The following is an 18,122-nucleotide window of genomic DNA, read 5'->3' as shown; positions in this document are numbered from 1 at the left end:
ATGTATATATATACATCCCATAATATATATATACACACACGTAATCATCTACTCTAAAGTGCCACTAATACCATCTATAGTTTGTAGTTAACTAAATAACTCTCAAAACAATAAGGGTATTCCCGTTCGTGAAATGAACTTCGTGAGATTACTCACCTCGAAACTCCCGCTGCGTCTTCAATTCAGGACAAGGCAGCCAATCCACAAAATAGCCGTCCAAGGAGTACTACGTCACGTACCTAAGGAATTACAGCTCTCATTCAGTCAACGAATCACAAGGAATAACGTTCGAAACCCTAAATCGAACCAAAATTCCCAAGGTGACGCCAAATGAGGCGAAACCACATCCGAGACCTCCCAAAGTCTCCAGAATACGTCCACGATCGATGTGACCAAACCACAAGTCGATCGGACGCTCAAATCCTCACGGATAGCATAAATTGGTCGGTATGAAACTACAAAAATCATAACAATTCCAAACGAACTCCAAAACTTGCATATTATATATCGAAACGCTCGTATCAACGAGTAGAACATATATAATACCAAAACCAATTCCTTAAGTGGCCGGAACACCGCCGGAACGCCACCACAGACGGTGGTGCACCGCCGCCGGCCAAAAACACATTATTTCACAAAACTCCCAACATCAAAAAGCTTCATCTAAGCATGCTTGTGAACTTTCATAACTGGATCGAAGTCAGAAAACAAGCCTAAGGGATCGAAAACTACCTCACAAGCCGTGAACAGTGATCCCAACTGAGTTGATCGAAGTTTCACGTGAATCGATCCAAACAAACACCATGGATCGATCAGCGAGCTTGCTCTGAACTCAACTAAGGAAGCCTGAAGCCATGAAGTCGCCGGAGTTGAGTTTTCCGGCCGGGTCCGAAAACACTAGGCTGCACCACCTTGCAGCGCCGCCGTGGAAGAGAATCGGCGATAGAGGGCACCACAGGGACGACCAGACGGAGGAGGCGAACCTGCTGACCAAGTTTCACGGCCAGAGACCACCGCAGTCGGCCGGAAAAGCCGGGTCGGGTCGGCCGGGTTCGGGTCTGGTCAGTCGAAAATCTTCGACTCTGAGGGCGCGGACGAGAGAGAAGAGAGAGAGAGTGTATGGTTTCCGGAAAAGGAAAGTGGAAAATGAATATATTTTTCTGATTTTTCCTATATATACTAAAATGGAAACTTCTTTCCATAGACATAACTTCCTCATACGAACTCTGATTCTCGCGTTCTACATGTCCACGAACTCGTATCGACGCGCTCTACAACTTTCGTGAAGGAAGTTTTCGGAGAATCCCAACGAATAAAAAGTCAACCTTTGGCAACCCCCCTAAAACCATATTCTTCAATTAATTATTCGCCCGAAACACTTCCGCTCCATCCACGAGCCACGAAACCATCCAACAGTTATAAAACTAATTCCGGAAAATCCTCGGAAAATAATTGTGAATTTCCGGGGCATCACATTCTACCCCCCTTAAAGAAATTTCGTCCCGAAATTTACACGCACCAATCCCACAAGTACGCATAAACCAAGCTCAAATCCAATTTTCATTCTCAGCAAGAATTCCTTCATTTCAAAGTACAACTTCCTCGATCAATAGTGGATACAGGTACCTCACCTAGTATCACAACAATAGGAATCTTTACCACACCACTTGGTGGTAACCCAATAATTTCATGAATTCCCGTCCTCGTACCCTACCCACTAAAACTCTTGTGACCGCAACACTACACACAGATCACACAAAAGTCCAGAATCCTGTTATCACAACAGTATCTGCACCACTCAACGATGATGTAACCCTTACGTTACAAGAATTGAAAATGAAACCGTCAATTCGATTCAATTCGACCAAGGCCTATGCATCACAACATGCCACACTCATAGGTCAAACTATAATCAACAAGTAAAACCTATCACAATACAACATACGGAAAGAAGTGCGCAACTATCACACAACATTCTAACAACCCAAGTAGAAATAGATAAAGTACCTTCTTCCTCGGTATTCTGTTGATCAATAGCAAACACCCTAGTCTGCCCCTGAGGCAGTTGCCTCTGCTGGTTCCCTTGTCCCCTACCCTGCTGCTGGGTACAATCCCTTGAGAAATGCCCTGTCTGGCCACATGTGAAACATGCCAAATTCTTCGGTTTCGTGCAAACTCGAGCAACATGGCCCATCTCATTGCAATTGAAACACTTATGGTTTGCCACCTGCCCCACAGGTGCAACCCTAACAGGTGCAGCTGCAGCTGCAGCCCTAGCTGGCGCCTGTTGATGAGTCCTCTCTCTCATAACTTTAGGTTGGGTACATTCCCGAACAACATGTCCCTTCTGCCCACACTTGTAACATTTCCTGCACTTCGGCTTCACACAACTCCTAGCCACATGCCCCAACTCGTTGCAGTTAAAACATCTCAAAGGCACAGCTTGCCCAACAGGTGCAATCCAAGTAGGTTTAGCGGCTACACCAACAGGAGCCTGCTGACAAGTCTTCTGTCTTTTCCGAGACCCATCCTGAGTACCTGGTGCATTACTGCCCTCCGCAATTGCCTTTCCCTTTCCTCGGAAATCTCCTACGATTGATGACTCCCCACGAGAAGCCTGGAGTTCCCGCTCGATTGCTATAGCCCTATCCAATATCATTGCCACAGTAGGCAGTCGAAGGATAATCATCCTCTCCCTGATCTCATAGTTCAGTCCTTGTTCGAACCTACGAGCCAACTTTTCTGCATCCATCGGCCAGACAAACCGATACAGTTGTGAAAATCGAGCCTCATAGTCTCTGACACTCATAGTTCCTTGAACTAGTGAGATAAAGTCGATCCCCAATTGCTCTCTAGCAGAAGCCGGAAAATACTTATCTCGAAAGAGTCCAACAAAACATCTCCAGGTCAAGGTGGCCACATCCTTTGTCTTCAGTACAAAATCCCACCACTGCTTTGCCTCATCCTGGAGGAGAAATGTAGCTACTATCCACCTCTCAATGTTAGTACAGATAATCATCTTAAAATAGGTCTCCATGTTCTCGATCCAGCATTCAGCTAACATGTAGTCTGAACCACCATGAAATGCGACTGCTCCCAATCTAGTGACTTCCCCAGTCAACCATGATAGGCGAGTAGTATTAATGCCCTCAAAAACAGGCAGAACAGGCTGCATCAAAAGCGGTGCTTGCACTTCATCTTTCCGGTAAGACTCCTTCAGAGGGAAAAATCTGCCTCTACCCTTAGCACTGTCTCCCTGAAGATCTATTACCTAAAGAACATAGCGTAACCATAAGGTACTCTCCCAATCACAAGTATAAGTCAACTACAAGACTACATCAACCACCTTACTACGTTAGAAGATACAATTCTATCCCCTACGTAAACAAGAGTTAAATCTAAAGGTCCTCGTTCCTCAAAAGACTATAACTCCTAGAAGCTACCTTAAGCTCCTACAACTTATTCACTGAGCCAACACTAGCCTGAAGACTCACATTCCAACACTCATTGCATACCCAATGACTATATCAATACCGAAGAGCATCAGATGGGGATCCGCTGCAGACGGGCCATCACTCGAGGAGTAATGATTGTCACCAAATATGCACCTTACGCTCTGATACCAAACTGTCACGCCCCTGATTTTACACACATGAAAATCGATATATATAACCCCATAATTATATATGCGTGAACGTCCAGTCATCAATACAAAATACCTGGAATCTTTTTCCCCTTTAACTTACACAGATATTGATGCCCTGAACCCTCAAAGTTAATATACACTCGTCCATAGAGTTATATTACACAAGCATACGAATTAAATTGTCAACAACAAAATAAAACGTAAATACAGCTCAGAGTTAACTATACAACGGAAGTCCTTATCGACGGTAAAGTTATAAAAAGGGCTTCCTACCGTAAAGCTGCAAAGGCGCTACCTCAGCTTCAACCCCGATTATCCTAACCTGCAGGATTAACCCCTACACCGTTTGAATAGTGTACCGGGTTGCCACACAACAAACCCGGTAAGCTTTTGCAAGCCCGTATGAGTAACTCAAACCACACACAACTCACGCCAAAAATAAGGAAAACAACTCACGCTTTGATTCCTTAAAACACGAAATAAGGAGAATAACTCACACTTTAATTTCCTTTCAAATCGAAATAAAAGAAAGCAACTCACACCTTGTTTCCTTTTAAAACGAAACATAGAAAACAACCCACACTTGAATTCTATCAATAAAACATAGAAAACAACTCACACCTTGAATTCTATCAGTTGTACCATAAGCGTACCATAGAAAGCAACTCACACCTTGAATTCTATCAGTAAAACATAGAAAACAACTCACACCTTGAATTCTATCAGTTGTACCATAAGCGTACCATAGAAAGCAACTCACACCTTCATTTCTATCAAAGCGTTAATAAGGAAAACAACTCACACCTTGTCCCCTTAAAAACCATTAATAAGGAAGTAACTCACACCTTGTTCCCTAAAAATACGTAATGTCATGAGTTGTAAATAACCAATTCCCGTTACCCCATGAATTACCTATATGGCAGACAGATTAGAGCTCTAACTGAAAACGTAACCACTCGTCCGGCCAAAGACGTGGTCACCTGATATTCTGCCCAAGGTCTCAGACCTTCGATCCTCGGGCCGCAATGTCCCTTGGAGCAAAACATTAAAGGAGTCGCATTGGACCCAAAATGTTACACAAATCACAACGCTTTTGAAAACAATCGAAATCAACATTTCCATAATTATTGTTTTCCGAAAAAGCCATAACACAAAACAATAAAAAGCATCAATTCATGCCTATTGTTTTCATACCCAAATCTCAACACTTTTCTCAAATCTCAACGCTTTTCAAAACAAATCGAAATCAATCATTTCCACAAATCATTTGTTTTCCAAAAGCCACACCCCAAAACAATAAAAAGCATCATTTCATGCATATTGTTTTCATCAATCCACAAACCACCAAAACATATATATTTCACGTAAACATATATCTACTAATACATGAATACGTATGTATATATATACATCCCATAATATAGATATACACACACGTAATCATCTACTCTAAAGTGCCACTAATACCATCTATAGTTTGTAGTTAACTAAATAACTCTCAAAACAATAAGGGTATTCCCGTTCGTGAAATGAACTTCGTGAGATTACTCACCTCGAAACTCCCGCTGCGTCTTCAATTCAGGACAAGGCAGCCAATCCACAAAATAGCCGTCCAAGGAGTACTACGTCACGTACCTAAGGAATTACAGCTCTCATTCAGTCAACGAATCACAAGGAATAACGTTCGAAACCCTAAATCGAACCAAAATTCCCAAGGTGACGCCAAATGAGGCGAAACCACATCCGAGACCTCCCAAAGTCTCCAGAATACGTCCACGATCGATGTGACCAAACCACAAGTCGATCGGACGCTCAAATCCTCACGGATAGCATAAATTGGTCGGTATGAAACTACAAAAATCATAACAATTCCAAACGAACTCCAAAACTTGCATATTATATATCGAAACGCTCGTATCAACGAGTAGAACATATATAATACCAAAACCAATTCCTTAAGTGGCCGGAACACCGCCGGAACGCCACCACAGACGGTGGTGCACCGCCGCCGGCCAAAAACACATTATTTCACAAAACTCCCAACATCAAAAAGCTTCATCTAAGCATGCTTGTGAACTTTCATAACTGGATCGAAGTCAGAAAACAAGCCTAAGGGATCGAAAACTACCTCACAAGCCGTGAACAGTGATCCCAACTGAGTTGATCGAAGTTTCACGTGAATCGATCCAAACAAACACCATGGATCGATCAGTGAGCTTGCTCTGAACTCAACTAAGGAAGCCTGAAGCCATGAAGTCGCCGGAGTTGAGTTTTCCGGCCGGGTCCGAAAACACTAGGCTGCACCACCTTGCAGCGCCGCCGTGGAAGAGAATCGGCGATAGAGGGCACCACAGGGACGACCAGACGGAGGAGGCGAACCTGCTGACCAAGTTTCACGGCCAGAGACCACCGCAGTCGGCCGGAAAAGCCGGGTCGGGTCGGGTCAGTCGAAAATCTTCGACTCTGAGGGTGCGGACGAGAGAGAAGAGAGAGAGAGTGTATGGTTTCCGGAAAAGGAAAGTGGAAAATGAATATATTTTTCTGATTTTTCCTATATATACTAAAATGGAAACTTCTTTCCATAGCCATAACTTCCTCATACGAACTCCGATTCTCGCATTCCACATGTCCACGAACTCGTATCGACGCGCTCTACAACTTTCGTGAAGGAAGTTTTCGAAGAATCCCAACGAATAAAAAGTCAACCTTTGGCAACCCCCCTAAAACCATATTCTTCAATTAATTATTCGCCCGAAACACTTCCGCTCCATCCACGAGCCACGAAACCATCCAATAGTTATAAAACTAATTCCGGAAAATCCTCGGAAAATAATTGTGAATTTCCGGGGCATCACAATATACTCCTTGATGTAATCTTTTCATGATAATGAATGAATCTTTCCTTCTGATAAAAAATAAATAAATTTCTTTATTCCTACTCTTCTTTAAATTTCAGAAGGTATTTCGTATTGTTCCACTGTGTTTATTTGTAATTATAATTCTTGTTTAATCTACAATTAATTGTTCTTTATTATTTATTTTTTGGGCATGTGATTGTTGAAATTGATTTCTTTATTGAATATAAACATTAGTTCGTTATCTTCATGAATGTATTAGGAGTTATAGTCTCGTGTTCAACATTATTTGAAACTTTGTTAGTCAGTTTAGTTAGTTGTTTTAGGATAATTTTTACATTGTTGAATGATCTTGTCATAATCTTTTTAAAGTCATTATGCAATGAATATAAGGTCTAGGTCAAATTTTCGCAATAAGCCTTTGAGTTTTGAGGACCATCCTTGAAATGACATGCATACTACTCCCGAATGAATAACAAAATTTTAGAGGTGATGAATACTCTAGAATGTGATAACAACATTATTTGGTTTATATGTAACAAAGGGCTGAGCCACATGCTATAGGTACAAAGGATTTACACAAAATAATCATGTATGATTTTGCCAATTTGCTTACAACAAAGTAGCTACTTCACGATGATTCATACCGCGACTTTTACTCCCCTCTCTCTCTCTCTCGCTCTGCTAGGGTTAGAGTTTTGAGTTTTGAGTTGTGCGGCGTCCCATTCTCATGGCTGCTGCTATTGCCTCCATGACTGCCAAACTTGCGACCAAACTGTCGCTCAAGGAAAGGGAAGAACCCGTGGATCTAGGAAATCTTAGGGTTTTGGGAAAAGAGTTTTTGGCTTCAACTTCTATCTGGTGGGTCGACTGAATACTTTCAGGGCGGTGGTGCTTGATTCCTTTTGGAGTGTTGTGCGTTTGATGTGGCGTCTGGCTAGGACTGTGGAGGTCCAACCAAGAAGTGATCGTTTTCTCTTTTACGTTCACCCATGAACGTGATACCGCTCGTGTGAAGAAGGGCGGTCCTTGGGGATTTCAGCAAGCCATGATTCTCTTGAATGACTACAAGGGCTTCTCGAATATTTCTGAGGTAAAATTGGATTTTGTTTGGATCTGGGTTATGCTGCAGGGAATTCAGCCGGGTTTGTTAACTGAGCCTACAATTAGGTTGGTGGCCGGGACGATTGGAGAAATGCTAGAGGTGGACCGTATTGGGTTGCGGTGGGGAGAGGATTGAGTCCGGCTTGTGGTACCCATCAACGAGCCAGTGCGATTGGATCGAAGGGTTAGGGTTTCTCCAGTTGATGTCCTAACACTTCACTTCCTATACGAGCGTATGTTGGGCCACTATCGGTACTGTACCATGCTCAATCATGGTGGGCAGCGTTGTCCGAGGGAGGCAGAGCTAGAGACGGAGTTCAAAGCGGAGATAGGGGCATAGCCGGCAGCGGGCCTGATCATTCCTACCCTAATCTTCAGGGCGAATGTCCAACCTACAATATCTCCTTCTTTGCTGTCTGCTTTCAGGGTTCCAAACCTGTTAAAGAAAAGATCGGTGCAAATCTGGCAGCTGCCAGAGATAGTGCCTGCTTCGGGTACTAAGGGGACCTTTACTCAACCTCTGGTTGTGGGTGTGCGGCGCCCAAGAGAGGAGGAGACTCAAGAAGATGGAAAGCGTACCAAACACAGCTTGGCCCTCATTCGGTCAATCTGCAGCTGGAAAATTTCTATTTGGAGTTCTCTTCAGAGGGCCTGGTGGATGTGACTGTGACCTTGGCTCCTAAGGTTTACAAGAGGAAATGACGGCCCCATGGCAAGAGGAACAATCCCAAAAGCTTGTCGGCGGTGCCTGTTTGCGGAGGCTCTAAGTCGATGGTGTTAGCTTCCACTGAGGGTGGGTCTGCAAGTCTGCATGCTGGGCATGCAAGCGGTTGGAGTCCATTTCCCAGTCTGGCTAGGAGAAGCATCATCACATCTCTTTGGGCGAGGCGTGTCCTTCTTGTTCATGGCGACGTACACCATGAGGGTCTTAGGCGTCAAAATGTTCAAGGAGGTTTTTCATCTTAGGAGACGTAGGACTAGCATATTTTTTATTTTAGTGCATTTTTTGCTTTATTGTTTTTTTTTTTTTCTGGACTTTAGGTTTTTTTGGATTTCTTTTGAATTTAGTACTCTTCGAGAGCATGCATTATAATATGAGGGGTGTTTGTATCCTTCATGCATGCTTGACTGAGTGCGGTCGTATGATTTATCATCAATGGATTAGTCTTCCATTGCCCTTAAAAAAAAAACAGCTACTTCACTAATTCTCAATTTGCTTGCAATTTTGTCAATTACTTACAGTTATGTACTCTGATTTCTCAATCGCGAGTTCATTAAAACTTTGTTTTAAAAGGACTCGTTGGAACAGAATTTTAAACTAAGAAAAGAGTAGCTCTCGTTCTTACTAAGTTGCAAGCATCCCTTGGACCATATCAATACTTTGTGCGAAGTTAACAAAACGCCTCACAAGTTAGTGATGGCGCACTTACACTTTGTTGAGCCACAAAATGAGCTGCCACATGTTGCTCATTCTAGGATCATATCGATGTGTTGCACATCAAATTAATTGCATGTTGAAGTAACCTTTTAAGTTCCTCAGTTAGATGCTCGCCCAAGACTAACTTTGTTTTTTGTTTCCTTCTCCAAAAAAAGAAGAAGACAAGACCAAGTTTTCTTCGTCATCTTGCAAGCTCTGAATAATATAACTTGAGCATCTGACTGAAGAAAATAATAGAAAGAAATATAGCCCTAGAACTAAATGCTGCCCCCATGAGAGATCACCAGAATCTCTACACGTCTAGGAGTGGCAATGCCGCACAAGGGACCAAATTTGACCACCTGAATCGAATTTCCCTAACGTGCACATTGATCTTGACCAAACCTTCACAATAAGCCAACAGACCATTTTGGTTGGGACTTTGAGACGAGCAAATTAGCCTTGAAAAACCCTAACATAATGACAGAGCCTGCTCATAAACGTGTAGTGTAGGACTTGGAAAAAGCCTGCCATGCACGAGATCATATTCCTACCCATCCAATTATCCAATTCTTCGAAGCAAGTTCCATTTGATAAGCTCGAGTCCTCAATATGATAAACATTCAAATGCAAATTCTAGTAGTCCACCCAAAGACAAAACACTCATACTAATACCAGAAAGTAAACTTCATAAGAAACTTAAAAATTAACAAAATAAACAGTTTATAGTACTATGGTCTAATGTTAAGATTAACTAAAAAATCATTTGGCTTATTTTGATCCTCTGTCTGTTTTTTAATGAGAAATTACCGTTTACGGTTTACCTTTCATTCTTCCTATTTGAAATTGGTAATTAAGTTAGTTTTCGCAATAACAATAAACTATAAATTTTACAACCTGGACAAAGCTCAGCACACTATTCCTTCCTCTACTACCTGGCCTTCAAAATCCCTATAAGTAGGTCACCTCCACAAACCAAATTTTATTACTTTTAGAGTTAACCCTAATAAGAAGCAGACGTAGAGAGAACCAAAGCCTAGCTAAGACTACCGCCAAAGATCTGAGTGGAATGGGAGCGATGTCGTCTTGGTCACAAGAACCAAATGGACAGCACAAGAGAGAGCGATGCGAGTATTTTCAGATGCCCCTGCACTATCCAAGGTACAAGAAATCCGACTATGAGACCATGCCGGAGTGGAAGCTTGACTGTTTGCTTAGATCTTATGGGCTACCGATTACTGGAGATGTTGAAGAGAGGAGGAAGTCAGCCATGGGAAACTTTCTGTGGTATAACTAGGCTTTGTTTTTCGCGTGTACCTTCTTCTAGTATTCACTGGAGATCTTAAAAGAAGAGGAAGTCAGCCGTGGGAAATTTCTTTGGCCTAACTAGCTAGGCCTTGTTTAAATCGTGTTCTATGTAACGATCCTGTTTATTATGCTGGTTTAGTCGTTTTTACTTGCCATGCATGCATGGTCTAGTTAGTGAATCAATGTGCATATATGGGTTTTATGATGATCTTGTATTATTATGTTTGGTGATGTACAAAACTCATTTCTTCTTCTTCCTGGCTTCAATTTGGTGCTAATTTTTATGTTTTTAAAAAAGAACTCTGTCTTGACTCTTGATATAAGCAAAACTGATGACAGAAATATTGAAAGAGAAAAGAAAGAATAGTGAACAAAATCAAAGTATGACGATACTTTTGAAATGAAATGGGTATCTTGGTGTGTATCTCTACAATATACTATAATGTAACCAGAACTTCCAGCTGGAGAAGCAAAACTTTGCAAGGAAACCAGAAAACACAAAGTGTCTTAAAAATCACTGCTTGCAAGTTGCAACAAAAGGAAAACCGATATCTGTGGGACTTTCCCTGTTCCTATTTTCTTTTCATTTTTGAGAATTCCCTGTTCCTTTGTTCTTGCATAAAGCTTTGAGTTCATTATGGTTAATTATTGGTAAGTTTGCATAATTAAATTTGACAACCTGTAGAAAGCTCAGCACAGTCTTCATCAGTCAAGGCTTTCTTAAAAATATTAACAATTAATAAAAATATATTCCTTTATAGCTTTTGCTTGCAATTTCACTAATTCCTAATTGAAAATTGGTTTCTTTTCTGATTCCTATTGTATTAAAATACAACCTGGACAAAGCTCAGCAGTCTATTACATCCTTTATACGACCATCACAAACCTTATAATACCTCCTCAAAACACATTTCATCACTCCAAGTGAACGCTAATAAGAAGTTGGTTAAGCCTTTGAATCAACGATCAAAGATATGTGTGGACGCAGCATGGAATCGATATCCATGGCCTCCATGACACAAGAAGTGAATGGACAACACAAGATAGAGCGACGTGAGTATTTCCAGATGCCTCTGCACTATCCAAGGTACAAAAAATGGGATATGACACCATGCCCGCCGGAGTGGAAGCTAGAATATTGTTTACTTAATTCGTATGGGCTACCAATCATTGGAGATGTTGAAGGAGTTAGGAAGTCTGCCATCGGACACTTCTTGTGGTCTAAGTAGGTTGTGGATATTGTTCTGCAAGTATGAGAAGTTTGGTAGCATTTACCTCTAGCTTATAGTTAACTAGTCTTGTTCATGAGGTATAGTTAGTTAATCAATGTGTATCAATTCTAATATCTAATATTATTGTTATGTTTGGTGATGTATTAAAATTGTTTCTTCTAGATCTTGGCTTCAATTTAAAAACAAAAAGGTTCATTGAATTAGCAATTGAAATCGCTCAAGAGGCCATCTCAATGAGGAGCATACAAAGGCCAAAAACAGCTTGGCCCTAGAACAAACCAGAAGATGTACTACACCAACCAGTTGTTAACTAGCAAAAACTAAAGTCAAATCCTCATCCTCCTTAAGATAATTACCAACAGTAATTATTGTCGTGACTTTGACATTTGTAGACCCACCGTTAGAATTTGCAATCCATGCATAAAAAGGATTGACAAATCTAGCAATCAAAACTAGATTCATTGCGGTACTCACAACATGATTATATTGAAAACTTCTTGTAGACCTGGAAAATCTTCGCTTCGATTTGTTGATGGTAAGTTTTAAGACCTCTGCTTAGTTAATAGTTGTGTGACCAATTAATGATACTTTTTCTTTTGACTTGTAAACATTTTTAATACCAAGTCTCCCGTTAAAAAAAAAAAAATTGAAAAAGAAGAAAGAAAACCTTAGGTCAATACCTTTCCTGAAAAATAAAAGCAACTAAAAGTTCAATACCTTCTGGTTCTGCAACTTTCACTATTACTAATCCAAATTGGTAACTATGTTCATGTATTTTACAACTTGGGCAAAGCTGAGCAGAGTATTCCTTTTTCAACCAGGATTTCACACTCTACAAATACCTCGAACAAAATTTAGTCTACATTTTTAAAGAGAGTTAAATAACCCTAAATAAACAATGGAACGCTCAACCCATCTTATGAACTTCGTTTCGGAGAAACAGTTGGAAGAAGCCAAGAAAAAAAGGGGTGAACGAGTAGATGATGGAACTGCCCACAGGGATAGACCACTTTACGAGGTTCTGAAAGAAAACAAGGAGAGGAAGGATGCAGAGTTCAACGAACGTTTCAAGCACAGACCACCTAAAGCTTTGGACGATGAGGAGACTGACTTTCTTGATAGAATGCAGAAGGCAAGAAAGGAATACGAACGGCGACTAGAGGATGAGGAAGCACAACAGCTTCTGAGTTTCAAGCTAGGAAGCCCTCGCAGCCAAGGTCAGCGTCGTGCATGAGCTCAAGGAAGCACATAGTTGTCTTCCTCTAGGAGTCCAGGGACGGTTATCTGCAGCTGAAAAGAAGAAGAATCCTACTCCTGGTTTATTGGGTATGATTATCAAAGTGAAGGAGCCACAAGCAAAGAAACCTAAAATTGAAGACGCTAACACAGTGAAAACTCCTCATGTTGATGGTAAAGATCATAGTTTGGAGGTAGTGAAGACTCCCAATGATGATAATACTGATCATTTCAGTGTTGTTGCTAAGACTGCTCTTGTTTCATATAGTGATACTGATGATGATAGTGAAGATGTCTAGAAGCTCGATCACGATATATTTACTCCATGATATGTTATCTTATTGTTTAGATACCTTAGCTTGTAGTCGGTATTAATTTGTTAACATGAATAACTTTTTGATGCACAAACACCTCGATACCCCAGTATATGGTTTGCTTTTTTTAAAGCACGTTTCACGAAAATTCAAAGTAGATGAAAATCGATAGTATGAGATACTTACAAAATGGTAACAAGTAAATCGATCTGAGAATGCTATGTTCATGATGCCTCATATATAGATTTTTCTTATTTTAGTCACCACAAAGAGTATCGTTATCATCACAGCAAAAACCAAACTCATATCATTATCATGAGAAATTCTATAGTACAGTAACACATCAACATAATAAAGTAGATCAATTGCATACTAAACCAATGATTCACCAATTTACCATTGCATTGAGTTGGTCTAAAATTCACTACAGGAAAATAGGTCATCTACGGCGTGCAAAAAACGCCCGTGAAGAGACACTGTCTATAAGAGCGTCTTAAAATTGAATTCAAATTTTCACTTTTACGGCGTGCAAATGTACTCAAGAATGCCGTAAATGTGCTCATAAGCACGCCTTAAATTTTCATTTACGACGCGCATTGCATGCCGTAAATGTCTTTTGCAAAATAAAATAAAAAATCAATTTATTTTCAATTGTTCCAGGATCACCCCAACATTGTAGCTATTAGCCATATCATGCTCAGGCACTTATTGAAACAAAATAGAAGTACAACAACCCAATGTAAAAGAAACTCTTCATCAAAATTATCTTAACCAACCACAATAATCATATTACAAAAAGTGTAATAATGATATACTAAACCTCATTACATCATTTTATCCTTTGACTAATAAAATTGATTAGTTAGCGAATCATATCTATCACAATATTCCACATGGTATCACAATATATCACATTACCTCCCATAAGTTAGCGAATGGTTATATCACATTACAGAAGATTAGATAAAAAATTAAGGACCTTTTTCTAATCCTTCACCTCCCATTAGAGCTGCTAGGTGGACAGTTTTGTTTCCTGGAGCTAGCTGAACATGCATCAAGAACTTTCAAGAAGAAAGAAAGCCAAAGAGAAGACACACAAATAGTGATGAAAGCTTCATAGCCTGGGAAAGTACATTTTGATACACACCATAACATACCTCAGCAAAACCAATAGCCTTCTTACACTTGCTCGCCCAAACCGCACACCATGAGTCTGCAAACATTTCAACCTATTTTAGAGTACTGAACCATTTCCAATTGAGCTACTACATTTTTGGAAAAAGTGAAAATAATAATGCAGAATACTATTTTCCAATAACATGCATAAATATTGCACATCAAAATAGAAAAACACAATTAAGCAAATTATCTAATCAAAATATTTCACTTTTATTCCATAATCAGAAACTGTTGATGTAAATCAAAGTAGACAAGAAACCAAGTTAACCAACCATACATTTCCATCACACCTCACAAAAAGCTCAAGCCCTCAAGGTGTACATCACAGACTATATAATGAGTAGGGTTAGACAAAAAATTACAAGGCAAAACCACATTCTTTAGAAAATACTGCTAATACCTAATGAGATAAGAAGTAGTCCCATTTGTCCAGTCCATGGTCATTTGTTAGTTTTACCAAGCTAAAAATAGAAGGAAAAATTTTACACAGAAAACCACACATTGGAAAGGACTCCTCACTCCTAACCATTGTCTTTACGGAACAAAAGAAATAATTGCAACACAGTAACAAAATAGAAATAATTCTTGGATAACTGTGTAGTGAAAAGAGGACAGAATTGGAAAATATAGATAAGTTTATGAAGCTTTCAAACCGATTCGGAAAAGCCCCGAGTATAGCATCAATTTAACAAACAAAATTCAAGAATAGCATAACACATTAGACGTTAAATACAATTCAATGTAGTGCTTAAGATTTTCATGCTTAAACTTAAAGTAGCGAACACAGAAGTTTACAATTCTTGTGTGAATCACAATGAAATCTTGCAGGACTCATTTTGATTCAAACAATGAGAATTTTACGCTATGCAGCATAAAGTAATCTTTCACTAGAATCGTTGCAATGTGTTCCATAGTTAGCCTACACAACTAGCACGAGAATTTTAACTAAAAATCTCGGAATGTTCAGAAAACTAACACTAGCCAATAAGTTAAGTTGGTTGGGCTAATCACTCTACCTATACTAACTCAACATTATATCCACAGTCCACACATTATGGAAACACAACCAACACAAGTTAACACAGCACTAATTCGACGAAAAGCAAGGCAAGAAATCCATATGAGCTACCTGCATTGGTGGCAAGTTTCACCCTTAACCGGATCATATATCCGCTTCCCGTCTTCTCCATACCCATCAACCGAGAGCTCCCAAGTCTCCTTACAATCCCCCAACAGCTTTTCATGTTCAATATGAAATGATACTGAGTATTCTCTAGCTGAAATGATACTGAAATTAATTGCAACTGTAATTGTTACCAAGCTCAATCGCAACCGAACCAATATCTTGCAAATGTGAACCAGAAAAGAGAAATAAAGTAACAAGTAACAACAGTAGTGAACCTGAGCCAAATGCTTGGATCGACGCCGGATACTATGCGATCATTGGCACGCACAATTTTCTTGATTCCAGTGTTCACAAAGTAATTAAACAAGTCCTAATGCTGCTTTACCAACCCTCTCACCTATACAAATAAAATTTCATTTCCTATATACAACAACAACAACAACAACAACAAGAGCAATAACTAGCAAAAGAACATATAAATGGAATTGGATTCGAACCTTTAGAAACTCGGGAATGAGTGTGAATTTGTCCTTGGCAGATTTGATTGGGGCGGCAAGGAGTTCCTTATCAATGTCCATGTGATGAACTTGCTTGCCATTACGAAACCTAATTGTGATGGAAAAAAAAAAAGATAGAAATTTGGGAACCCCAAACCCTGAAGTGAACTGGTTACTGAGAAAATGAAATTTAGAGAGTAAGTAAAAAGCATACCGTTGGTTCTTGCTGCTCTTTGAAATCACCAGAACAATCACTCATTCAACAATTCACCTACAGCAACCACAAATCATCCAATCAGTTCACAACTTAATCAAGTTATTAGAATCGCAATCAGTCATTCAGTCTCAATCCAATGCAACTAAAACAATTCCAGAAAAGCTCAAATTCATAAGGCACAAAGAAAAACAGTCAAGTTCACGCAGCTTCAACCTCGTGAAATCCAAAAAAAATGGTTTGATTGGTTGGAGTTAGGGTTTTGAGATTAATGGAAAGAGGGCTTACGACACCGACGAGCTCACATCGCTACGCTTCTCGCCGCCGTCATCGACCAGAAGCACCACGGTCCTTGTGTCGGCATCGGACTTTTGAATATATGCTTGGGCTTTCGGCAGATCGACCAGAATCTTTCGGCACCGGTCCTTGGAGATTTTGAGAGAGAGAGGAGGACTGAGATTGAGGTCCGAGTCTTTCTATCTCTCCTTTGTTCCCTCAATTTTTAGCCAAATGTTTCGGGGCAGGTTAAATACGCCGTAAACAACGAACAAATTTTATCGTTTATGGCCTACATGTTGTGCACGCCGTAAAAAGAGTATGATTTATGGCGTGTGGTTCATTGCCCGTCGTGAATGATCATCAATTACGACGTGCAGATAATTTATCTGCATTATCTGCACGCCGTAAATAAGCTGTCATAAAAGATCACTTTTCTTGTAGTATATATTGCACATTATGGTAGTTTTTACCTGGTATGCATGTATGGTTATTAATCTTGTCACTGTTGCGTAATGCTTTCTCATTTTCTGTCATCTCGGTATTGCTTTTTGAACTTCATTAGTGGATGGTTGTTATATATGTTCATTGATTCAGTCATATCACGATCGTCTTTAATAATTGCAGTGATGGTCTTCAGTTTGATTTCGATCATCCTTTTCTTTTGATCCATTTCTGGTTGTAAAGAAGTCTCTCTTTTTTTCTTTATTTTTTTCTTTTTTCTGAGTAATACTAATTAACAGTCTAACACTCATCAAAAGTAAAAGATGAAATCAAATGGAGCCACTTTTAGCATTAAAAGCCAGTCTATAAACGAGTTCGTTTTGAAGAGGTACACCGACTTTGTAGCGATTGTTAGCATCAAAAGCTAGCTTTCTTATTAGTATAGTTAAAAAAAGATGCACAGACGTACACCTCGCACTCGTCAATCCTCTTTGATTAGTTGATCTGTTGATGCTTCAGAGCCGTTTTAATTACCCGGAATGAAAGAAATTCGTGAGAGTTTAATTACTGAACTACATTCCAATGGTATGTATAATGTTTCGAGTCCGTTAAGATAATGAAAATCAGAATGCTGGTGTATGTAAGAAACATACATCATAATATCATATTGTCCTAGGTGGTTATGAGAAAAGAGGTTAATTAAACTCAAAATAAGCACACAAAAAAAAAGTGTTAACTTCAAGGTTTGTTAATTTCTCCTTTGTGCTTTTCTACTTTGACAGAAGCTTTGTTCATTTTAGTCGTGTTAAACAACTATCACTAGCTATCACAAAAAGTTGTTTAAGTTGGGTGCCTTAATCGCACTTATGGGGTTCTAACTTCAAACTGGCCCATTTCTTTTTGCAAAATCAAACACATTAAACAACAAATTCTCTCCTTTCAAAAAAAAATAACAACAAATTCCCTTGGGATTATATGCATACATTGATCAAAATATAGCAACTTAAGGACAGAAAAAGAAAACTGATTAAATCAAATACTATTTTGAGATAATCTCGAACCTAGACTAGCAAAATGGTCAGCAACATATTTGTCTCTTGAAAAACATGAGTGAGAAATATTGAAGAATGAGAAGAAAGATGGTCTTGATTAGCAAAATGGTCTGCTATAATGGTCGCGACTCGCCAAGGCAACTTATAAGTATGTTTGATGATCTTGATTAGCAATACAATAGTCGCCTTCTACTTGAATATTTTGAATCCGAAGTCGATTAG

At 39.6% G+C, this 18,122-nt stretch overlaps 1 long non-coding RNA gene and 1 pseudogene across 2 annotated transcripts; one reads left to right on the top strand and one right to left on the bottom strand.

Annotated features, from left to right (window-relative positions):
- Nucleotides 1-12,460: 12,460 nt before the first annotated feature.
- LOC112169181 lies at nucleotides 12,461-13,196 on the top strand (annotated as a pseudogene).
- A 638-nt stretch (nucleotides 13,197-13,834) lies between these two features.
- On the bottom strand, nucleotides 13,835-16,651 carry LOC112178482. Of its 2 annotated transcripts, none has more exons than XR_002927450.2 (6): nucleotides 16,417-16,651; nucleotides 16,129-16,185; nucleotides 15,915-16,023; nucleotides 15,693-15,814; nucleotides 15,421-15,568; nucleotides 13,835-14,325 (listed from the first exon to the last, which is right to left on the bottom strand). It is a non-coding gene; the product is annotated as an uncharacterized LOC112178482 (long non-coding RNA). The 2 variants fall into 2 exon arrangements; XR_002927449.2 differs by having other exon boundaries at nucleotides 13,837-14,325; nucleotides 15,421-15,579; nucleotides 16,417-16,648.
- Nucleotides 16,652-18,122: the final 1,471 nt, after the last annotated feature.

Source organism: Rosa chinensis, chromosome 1, assembly GCF_002994745.2.
Source record: "Rosa chinensis cultivar Old Blush chromosome 1, RchiOBHm-V2, whole genome shotgun sequence".
NCBI lineage: Eukaryota > Viridiplantae > Streptophyta > Magnoliopsida > Rosales > Rosaceae > Rosa > Rosa chinensis.
Note: the sequence above shows the minus strand (reverse complement) of the source record. Positions and strands in the feature narration are given on the sequence as shown.